The 11699-nt window shown below is 33.0% G+C and overlaps 1 pseudogene; it reads left to right on the forward strand.

Annotated features, from left to right (window-relative positions):
- The first annotated feature begins 3899 nt into the window (after positions 1 to 3899).
- Positions 3900 to 4598, forward strand: LOC127557224 (ras-related protein Rab-18-like; annotated as a pseudogene).
- The last annotated feature ends 7101 nt before the right edge of the window (positions 4599 to 11699 follow it).

Below are 11699 nucleotides of genomic sequence, written 5' to 3' on the forward strand. Positions count from 1 at the left end.
TGATCTTGACTTTTAGCCTTTTCAAGTTAAATAGTTTACTGCCATCAGTAACTTACCTTGATGACCTTTTTCATCCTTATTTAAGGCATTTGAAAACATCATGCTAAAAATCCTGAGAGCAACTACATAGTTCTGCTGCACTTCTTTGGTATTTGGGAAAGTGTGCCATCATGGAAATGGTTGTAATACTAATGAACATCTCTGGGCTACCGATTTTTTCATGAATTTCTGAAAACCCTCATGGCTGACAGTATAAAAGGCTTGGGTCAAATCAATGATGTTATTTATTGACTTCTGTTCTGCTCATGACATTTCTCCTGAAGTTGTCAGGCATCAAACAACATGTTGGCCATTTCTTGCCCCTTTTTGAAGTGACACTGGATCTCAGGTAGATAAGTTTTATCCAGATCAAGTACCATCCCATTAAGGAGGACTCTGGCAAGAATCTTGCTGGGAATGACTAAGAAAGAGAACTCCCTGTGACTGTTGCAGAACAACTTATTTCCTTTGTTTGAATAGAGATGGACAATGAAGGCATCCTTGAACTCTTGGGAGATTATCTTCTCAACTTAGGGGATAAATGAGAGGATGTCTGAACTCCTAAAATGGAAGTTTGGATTTCATTGTTCCACCCTCCACTCAAAGATAGTGATAAAAAGCCAAGAGACAAGAATGAAATAATAAATAGGGAATTGACTTCTGTACTCAGAAGAACAGGATTCAAGTCCTGCCCATGACCCAACTGGTTATGTGTTATGGAACAATTTGTTTAACCTTTTGTGGGGGGTTGGGGAGTCATATAACTCATTACCAAAAAACAAAACAAAAATCAAAACTACATACATATTTGTTGCCCTGCATATGTATACATACATACATACATAATCTTTGTATATAATAATATAATAATTATATCATAATATATGTAAAAGTACACATACATATATATATATTTAGATATGTATATCACATTATGTATTATTACATATAATATATACAGTATACATAGGTGTTCATGTTTGTATAGAGAATTCTAGATACTAGATATGGTGCTTAGTGTTAGAAATACATATTTATACACATACACAGAAACTACATACACATATAACCATAATTTGAGTGTATACACACATATACATATATACATTATGCACACATATATTATATATATGGATGTATGCATAGTGTATTCTAAGGTCTGTGCTTAATATTAAATACTAGCGATACCAAGTAGAAATAAGACATAGTCCTTGCCTTCAAAGAGATTAGAATTTAGTAAAAGAGATAATACATGAATTATTATTGAACAGTAATGTTTTGGGGACTTGGGCAGGAGATAAGTTTTATTTTGTCACATGTGCAAGTGTAATTAGAAAGATGTTTAAAAATCAGCATTGTAGAAGGAGATAAACTTTCAAATGCCATTTTCAATAGTATTTCTAATTCAGTTTGATTATAGTAGCATTTTTCATTTACTTTGCAATAATCTCTTCAAGTTTTACGTCTCATTTTTATAAAAGAAAGAGCATTTCTGTTAGACAGGAAATTTCCATTGTGTTTAATAGATATTACCATGCTTTATACTGAGGGACCACTGAGACATGAAAGGAGTCTAGTTTGCCTGTATAGAAAACAAACTTCAAAATCAAATGAAAAGAATAGCATTTCAGGTCCTCTGGATAATCACCTTTTGTCCATTTTGGAGAACTAGGGAGATAAGGGAGTGTTGGGAGAAGAGGAGAAAAAATTCTCTGAATGAGAGATAATATTATGTAGAGAAAAAACTGGTGTCATTTTAGTTAATAAAAGCTAGATTTGAAATCCACTTCAAGCATTTTATTACTCTTGTGAGTCGAACAAGTCATTTTCATTCCCTATCTTATCCTTATTTTCCTCAATTGTAAAATTAAGGGGTTGGGGTTCGTTGTCTCAAATATCCATTACAGCTCTGTTTGCTCTTGTGACTTTACTAGTAGCAATAAGTACTGGCCCTTGACTTACTAATCTATGACTCTCTGGCTTGTTTAATATGTCTAGAACCAATCGTGAAAGTAAGAGTCCTTGGTAATCAAGCACCATCAATTTTTAGAACTAGGAGATAATATAAGATCAGCTTTAACGATTAGCTATCAAAGCTTAAAGCTGTTCCAGGACTGTTGGGACACTCCAAACGCATGTTTGTCTATGAGTGCATTTCGTAGTATGATTATATATACAAACATATAAAGACAGTTCTCACTTTATGGAATGAACCATTCTTTAGATGTCTACATAAAGCAATTTTTATATAATGAGAATTGTCTGTGAATGTAAGGAAAGTCAGGCTGGATGGAAAGAGGAAAGGGTCCAATGGAGGAAGTGATAGGAACAAGTTCCAAGGATATGTGGGGACCAGGGACAGAAAATTGAAAGTAGGGAAAGCAACTCTTGTTGCTGGAGACCAGAAATAGGGGCTCGGGCTGGAACGGAGGTAAAGAATACACAGGACAGCCATACTGGGGCCAATCATGGATATGGACAAAAAAGAATGGGCAACGTGCAGGTCCAGAGATGGACACTGGAATTCAAGCATAGAAGAACAGAAAACAGAAATGAAACTAGACAAACAGGGAGGGACTGAAGCAGGATAAGGGTCTCTCAGTGCTAATAGTCTCAAGCCATGCCCTTGATTTTTAGTCGTGGAGGTATCTATATAACTCTTTTTTCTGTTTCCACTTAGGAGGTTTTTTGTGGGGTGAGGGGGTAGGGAGGCAAGGGAGGGAGACTTTGGAGCACCTGGCTGAGGAGCAAGAGCAGAAAGAGAAATACAATAAACATATATTTTTTGGTGGATTTCATTCAGAATTCTTCATGTGAAATCAAATATATACATAATGTGAATTTACATAAAGGGAGGACTATCTGTATACCTATGTATGGATGTGGATGTGGGTGCATTTTTGATACTGTGTTTAATGCTAGAGATATAAAGCTGAAATAAGATGTAGTTTTATATGTCTCTTGGTTTTAATTTCCTCATCTATAAAATTAGGTGCCTGAATTAAGTAGCCTCAAAGGTCTCTTACAATTCGAAATGCATGATTTTATGAATACACCAGTAATGCCAAATACTAACTCTTGATAATCTACTAATCCATCACTATTCTACTTGCTAAACATCTAGAATCAGCATTGACAATAAGACTTTATGATATCATGCTCCCTTTGTTTTTAGAACTGAAGAATAATTTGAGATCAATATTAGAGTATAGCCAAAAAGGAAAAGATAGAAGAAATGAAGGATGGGGGAAAGGCTTTAGAAAATCTACTCTCCACTCCCTTAGCACTGCAGTGAAACCACATTAATTAGAAGCAATTGAGAGGAAGGCTAAACTGAATTAGTGAAAAGCTTGAATTATAGATGATTGTTAAAGGAACCACTCATTACTTTCAAGTATATATGGTAACTGGAAACAGTCCAACAAAATGTTGCCTAATAGAAGTCCTTAAGTTTTAATGAACAGATAAAAGTGCAGCCCTCTAAGCAAATAGATGATTCTTATGAGTTTTACTAATTGTATTTGAAACTATCACCTTGCTATTTTCAGACACACACATATGAATTCTTGTTTATGTTATTCATTTTCTCCTAAAAACTTTTCCTATGGAATTCCTCTTGAATAACATATTTATGTCAATGGTGATACATTCATTGAAATGCACATATTCTCAAAATAATCTCAATATAATCTTTGATTCTTTTGTTTCTTTCCTCTTACATCAAAACAATTATCAAATCTTTTCTTTTCACATCCATAATAACTCCATAATTAATTTCCTCCTATGTTTCTTCCATATTATAATTCAACTTTTTTTTTTTTTTTAATTCAGATCTAAAAGGGAATGGGAGAGCACTGAAATGATGTGAATGATGTGACTGGCTGACTCAGGAGCTGAAACTAGGGGTAGGAGAGATAAGGATGAGGAGCCGTAAGATACTAATCATTGGGGAGAATAGGGTGGGCAAATTCAGCCTTCTATTGAGATTCACAGATGATTACTTTGAACCAGAGTTTGCTGCAACAATTGCTGTTTATTTCCAGGTGAAGACTCCCTCAGTTAATAGAAATAAAGCTGTTTACAATATGGGATACTGCAGGTCAGGAACAGTTCAGAACATTTAGATTTAGCTATCACAGAGGTGCATAAGATTTCATATTAGTGAATGATGTCTTAAGAATAAATACTTTTACTAAACTGGATAATTGGTTAAAATAATTGGAAATTAATATAAGTGGCATAATAAAATGCTAGTTAGAAAGAAAATTTATAAGGAAAATCATGTTGCTAGAAATAAAGAGTTGAAATTTGCACAGAAGTTTTCCATGTTATTTATATGGACTAGTGCAAAAAAATCTGTGACGGTGTACAATATGCCTTTGAAGAACTTGCTGAAAAGATCATTCAAACCCCTAGACTATGGGAGACAGAATCAGAATAAAGGAGTAAAGTTATCACACAGGGAAGAAAGCCATGAAACAGCTTATGGAGTGTATTGTTCTGTTATAAATTTTAAACTTTTGTGTTTTGGATCAGATAGGGTCATAGTTCTTAAATGAACTATTTAACTGCTTAGGGACCTTGTAGGTTTCATATATTTGTTTTGTATCCTGACAAAGAACATTAATAAAAACACTCATCAACTCTCCCTGGTAAAAATGTTTATGGTAAGCATGCAAAAATTGCAATCTCCAGTCTTTATAAAATAGGTGTTCATTACCAAGTAAACTATACTTTATAAACTATATTAATCATGTATTTTTAATCCAACCAATACCTATCTGTTGTGAAGTTGTCTGTGTTTTGGTTTCCTTTTGACTAAATGCTTTAAGTATGATCATTTGATTGCATTGTATAACTCCTAGGAACCCTGAGAGATGTAAGTGTAAGAGATCTATACCTTATGAATTGCTCTGTAGGATTAACAGCATGATCTTATAGTTTTGCTAGCATGTTGATAGCAAAGATTCTTTCTTTTTTTAAGTACTTAACAAAATTTCCAGGCAGTATGATTGGGACCTGTTTATATGCCTGCATTTGTCTGATGATGCTTCTGAATTAGCAGTAAAATAATTCCATTGTGACCTAATCTTTAATTCATTTCATTTAATAATTCATTTGTTTAACTGGTGTTTTACTCCTGTAACATAAACATTAGATTCATGACAAGTTTGCACAACAGATTTTTTGGGGAAGAAAAAAACATGAAATGACAGTTTGAAAAAAGGCATTATATAGTTTCTGTTTTCTGATGTGTGGAGAAATCCTGTTTCAATGAAACTCTTGAATTAACTAACTAGTATCAGTAGTTTATCTTTTTTTTTAAATAAATAAATAGAAAAGTTTTTATTAAATGCTTACTCTGTGCAACACATTATAACAAGCACTGCTGATTCAAACAGAAAAGTGAGATAGCTCCTATTTTTTATTAAAGCTGTTTATTTTCAAAACATATTAATAGATAATTTTCAACATTCACCTTTGCAAAACCTTGTGTTCCAAATATTTTTTTTCCTTCTCATGCCCTCACCCCTTCCCCTAGACAGAAAATAATCCAGTATGTCAAACATCTGCAATTCTTTTATAAATATTCTCACAAATTATCATGGTGCACAAAAAAAAAAATAAGTTCAAAAGGAAAAAAAAATGAGAAAGAAAACAAATTGTAAGCAAATAACAATAAAAAGGTGAAAATATTATGTGGAAATCTAAACTCATTCCCCACAGTCCTCTCTCTGGGTGCAGACAGCTCTTCTCATTACAAGACGATTGGTACTGGCCTAAATCCCTTTGCTGATGAAAAGAGCCACAAACATCAGAATTTATTATCACACAATCTTGCTATTACTGTGTAAAATGTCCACCTCATTCTATTCACTTTACTTAACATCACTTCATGTAAGTCTCTCAAGGCCTTTCTAAAATTATCTTCCTAACAATAATATTCCATAACATCCATTTACCATAAGTTACTCAGACATTCTCCAACTGATGGACATCCATTTAGTTTCCAATTTTTTGCCACTTCAAAAAGGGCTGGTACAAAAATTTTTATGCACATAGGTCCTTTTCTCTTTTTTATGATCTTTGGGATAAAGATTCATTTGAGACCCTGCTGGATCAAAAAGTATGCAGTTAGATAGCCCTTTGAGCATATTTCCAAATTGCTCTCCAAAATGGTTGGATCAGTTTATAACTCCACCAATAATGTATTAGTGTCCTAATTTTCCCACATTCCCTCCAACATTCATCATCTTTTCCTGTCATCTTAGCGAACTTGAGAGGTACATAGTGGTACTTCGAAGTTGTTTTAATTTGCATTTCTCTGATCAACAGTTATTTAGAGCATTTTTTTCATATATATAAATGGTTTTAATTTCTTCATCTGAAAATTGTCTGTTCATATCATTTGACCATTTATCAATTGGAGAATGGCTTGAATTCTTATAAATTTAACTCAATTCTCTACATATTTTAGAAATCAGGTTTTTATCAGAACCCTTGGATGTAAAAAAATTTCCCCAGTTTATTGCTTCCCTTATAATATTGTCTGCATTGGTTTTGTTTGTACAAAAACATTTAACTTAAAATAAATAAAAATTATTCATTTTGTATTTCCTAATGTACTTTAGTTCTTCTTTGGCCACAAATTCCTTCCTTCTCCAGATCTGAGGGGTAGACTATCCTTTATTCTTCTCATGTGCTTATATCACTCTTTATGTCTAAATCATGAACCCATTTCAACCTTATCTTGGTATAGGTTGCTAGGTGTGGGTCAATCCCTAATTTCTATTAGGTGTCGGTCAATACATAGTTTCTGCTATGCTGATTTCCAATTTTCCCAACAACTTTTGTCAAATAGTGATTTCTTATCCCTGAAAAAAACTTTGGGCTTATCAAACACTAGATCACTATAGTCATTAACTATTGTGTCTTGTCAACCTAACCTATTCCACTGATCAACTATCCTATTTCTTAGCCAGTATCAAATGGTTTTGATGACCACTGCTTTATTATAGTTTTAAGTCTAGTAAGCTAGGCCACCTTCATTTGCATTTTTTTCATTAATTCCCTTGAAATTCTTGCTCTTCTGTTCTTCCAGATGAACTTTGTTATTATTTTTTCTAGTTCTGTAAAACAATTTCTTCAAAGTTTGATTGGTTTGGAAATCAATTTATCAAAACTAAATTATACAGACTAATAAATCTTCCCCAAAGTTAAAAAAATCTAGAACTAGAATTTTAATAATATAAGGAACAAAGAACTTAAATCTATTGCTCAAGATCACCTAGTCTTTATATTTTAGAAGATTTGAAATCACATATTCTTTGCTTGGAGGCCTGTTCTCCATCTACTATTACATTCTTCAACCTTACTCCCAAACACATCCTTATCTATTCAATGACATTTGCATCCAGGGAGTCTTTATGCTACTTCCTATGCTTGGAAGACTCTCCCTCTCCAGTCCTTCTACTGACCTCACTACTTACTACCTTTTCTTAGGAAACCTTCCAAAACCACTGCCTTCTCTATTGCCTACATATATATATATATATATATATATATATATATAGCTTGCTTTGTGTATATTTGTTTGCACACTATGTCTCACATTTTATTAGTAAATTCGTTGAAGACAAGGACTATCTTTTACCTCTTTTTGTAGGCCCAGTGCTTAATAAATAGGGGACATTTAATAAATGTCTGCTGATTAATTCATTTAATTCATCTGGTCAGTTTTTTAAAATTAAGAATTATGTGTAATCTACACCTTTGCAATTTATACTTCTGAGGAGACAAAAATAAAATATATAAAATATATATTATTACAAAGTAATAAGTAAAAATTAGAGCCTCGAAATTCATCATTGTAAATACAAAGTCCATAGAGAAACAACATGAAACATCTATAAGAGAACTAATATTATATGCCAGAAAATTGGGGCAAAAGTTCCTATCTGTGACATATACTACTAATACGATCAAAGGAAAATCTTTAAACTTCTTAGTGCCCCACATTACATAATGTAAGACATTAAGTCACATATAATTTGCTAATATGCATCAGTGCAGGGAAAACCATACACAAATGTTCCATTCTAAACAAATTAAAGAAGCAACAATTTTTCCCCTAAAAATAGAATTACAGAGAAGGGAAACATTCATAGAGTCTGGCACTATGACAAAAGATTGCAAGGAAGAGATGGCAACATAAATTAAGCATGAATGGTTAGTATATAATTAAGTGAAGAGGAAACATTATATAAAGACAATGTCATTTGTCATTTGAGTGTGTGCATGTGTGTGTGTATATGTATGTATGTATGTATTTGCATATCCATGGTTGGATACACTGGGATAGTTTTGTTTTATTTTTGTTTTATTTTTTCCCCGGAAGTCTGTACTATTTTATTTTGGTTAGGAAAATTAAATTTGAAGTCTATGGATAAACCAGGCTATCTGTTTTTATGTCCCTTGGGGGAGAGTTCAAAAAAACTTTCATTTTTTTTTTTATCAACATTATATATACAAAGCTTGTTAGAAAAAAATCTGTGACCAAATTATAACAATATGTTTGTAAATATTAATATCAAAGCCCTTCAGAATTTTCTTTATAGAATATTTTCTGCAGTTGACTAGATTACCTTTTTTCTATCTCATTTTGGCTGGCAAATACATTTGGACTTAATAGAGCTTTGCTTTACATAAGTTTTCTCTTTTATTCAACAGTCAATTCTGAAATGATCAGCAAGTCTGAATATTATGATTATACTATATGAATTGTGAAATGGGATAAGAGTAAAGGCCTGGTAGCAGTGGATCTCTTTACAGAAAGTTTTTCTCTCGGAGAAAAATAAATTCTCAGTTTACCTTTAGTTCTCATGGGTAAAGATTATGATTTCTTTCTGCTTTTCATCTCCCACAGTACCAAGCCCGGACTCATTATAGCTGTTCAGTGAAAACTTGCTGATAATGAGATTTGCAGTCTCAATTAACTCAATTCTCTACATATTTTAGAAATCAGATTTTTATCAGAACCCTTGGATGTAAAATAAATTTCCCCAGTTTATTGCTTCCCTTATAATATTGTCTGCATTGTCTCCTAATGTGCAATGTGATTTTTGACATATAAATCACTAATATATCTTCTAAGAGGTATATGTTATAGAATAGATCTCTGCCCATGAGTAGTTTAAAGGTTTTGTAACCATGAAGTACATAACATATAATAATAATTAGAGGACATGTTGAAGGGACATTTTGATCTGAGAGGTAATGGAATATAGTGAAAAGGTAGTACTCTGGAGCCAGGTTCAATTCCTATTTCTGGTGCTTTAACATCTGACACAGGTTATTATTTGATTTCCCTGAGAACTATGTGTGTCTTCTATAAAAAGTGGAGGGTTGATGGTGAACTCTAAGATCTTTTCTATTATAGCTTTGTGATATTTTGATCACATAAACTTTTGTAGAGGGGAAGGAAATGTGGATATTTCAATTGAATTCTATATGTCTGTATCTGAATCACCCACCCACTATATTCATAACACCATACTTGATGTTAGAGAAAAGAAAAAAAAATTAGAAAAGCTAATATATTTCTTACTTTATCTGTGGCCAAAATATATTAGTATGAAAGATGCACATTAAAATATCTACCATTAAAAATAATTCACAGAAAATAAGGAAAGTGGTGCAATGTATTATGTGATGTCCAAGACATCCAACTATAGAAATCATGAAAAATTTCCAGGAAGGTAACACATTGCTGATTAGCAATTCATAGGTAGAGCTAAGGGAACTATTTTCTGTTGGTAAACTTAATACACATGAGCCAAAAACATAAACTGTATAATGAAAACATTAATTGCATTAATTGAAGTGTAATACATGATTGGATAGGGAGATGAAAGTCATAGGATCAAAGGATCTTTGATCTAAGAATCAGTAGTACTCAGTTGTTTTTTTGATTCTGTCATTAAATATATTGTCAAGGTATGTATTTTTGTGCCTCTATCTCTTTATCTCTAAAGTAAAAAATTTAGACTATATAATTTATTTGGACCAATCCAGGAATAAAAAGCAAAATATTATTATTTTAGTTTGAATTTTTTCAGGTTATTTTTATGTATCATCTTCATAGTTCTGTTCATTTCTATTTCATCTTTAATAAGTAATCTTTATTCATGCCTTCTGTTTCTTATATCAAATATTTATTTCCAATTTCTTTTCCTTTCCCCTTCCTTAGAGATATCCCATGTAACAAATAATATTTTAAAAGAAAAATAAATCAACACACTTGATTGATACATATAAAAAGTCTGAAAATATATTGGCCATTATACTTCAGAAGGTATTTTGAAAAGTTAGTCTAGGGAAGGGTGACTTATACGAAAAATGAACAAAAGTATTTCAACTCATGTATCTTAATTCATTATCTGAACTAATGTATTGTACATAGTAAAGAGCTTTGACTTTGATCAACTGAATATGTGTTTTGATCTTCCTTGCCACCATAATAACTTTTTATGGTCACAATCTTTTTCAATTGTTTGCTCTTTTTCTGAGCCTATTATTTTTTTTAATTCCTTGTTAAAATAGGGTTCTGCTTTCAGGATGGAAGGTGTAATGTTCCAAGCACCAGGGGTTTGGTACAGCTGTTTTCAGAAATTCTTCTAGAGAGCTATGTTTTTAGGTCTCCAAAAATGGAATGATCTAAAGAAAGGTGTGTTAACTATTCTCTTGCCTTAAACTCTGATCTGTGAGTAATTAAAAGCACTCTTTTTCTGATCTGTACTTGTGAAAAAGGAATGTCTCCAGTCTGACTGCAAACTCTGGTGTGCTCATGCTCCTTCTTGCTCTGGAACTGCCTCTGAGGACTGTGATCAGGATTCAAGGATGGGCAAAGCAACAGAGTCCCCCACCTCTGAGCTCCAAAGAGACTCCTATAATCTTTTTCTGACCAGTTATTCCACCCACTTACAGTCTGTGAGCTGAGAGCCCTTGAAGCCAATGCTGCTGCTCTTTCTGATCTTCCCCCAAGTCCTGGTCTGGTTTGTGGGGCCAGGGCTGTGCTTGTACCATCTGTTGATTGTACTCCAGTCTCAACCAGGTGGGACAAGCTTTCCAGCTGACCTTTTAAGTTGTCTTTGGCATTTGGGCTGAGAAGTCTGGAAACTGCCATTGTAGCCACTGATTCAGTTTCCCTGGTGCCTGTTCCAGATATGCTAGGGCTGGGGCTTTGCTACCCTAGCTTATGCTGGACCTTGCTCCATTCTCACCCTGGTGTGACAGACATTTCCTGCTAACCTTTCAAGTTGTCCTATGCTGGGAACTTGTTTCATTTTGTCTTTTTCTGAATTTATTTGTGCTCTTTCTGCCCAATGGAACAACAAAGAACAAATACATCCAAAAATAAATTCCAGAAAATTGGGTCACTTGAGGATTATTTGAAAGAATCAGGGGGTGTTGAGTTTGAACAAAGGACTAATACCTGATAATATCAAACAAATATTTCTTATATGGAAGAGGAAATTTCCATTAAATTAGATTAAAATGAATAATTCTAACAATTAATAATAAAATTAGTGTTCTACTATTAGCAGTGGTTAACAATATTTAATTCTTCCTGATTTGAGTTCCAGCATTATATCCACTGT

The sequence above is a fragment of the Antechinus flavipes genome, chromosome 3, assembly GCF_016432865.1.
Source record: "Antechinus flavipes isolate AdamAnt ecotype Samford, QLD, Australia chromosome 3, AdamAnt_v2, whole genome shotgun sequence".
NCBI lineage: Eukaryota > Metazoa > Chordata > Mammalia > Dasyuromorphia > Dasyuridae > Antechinus > Antechinus flavipes.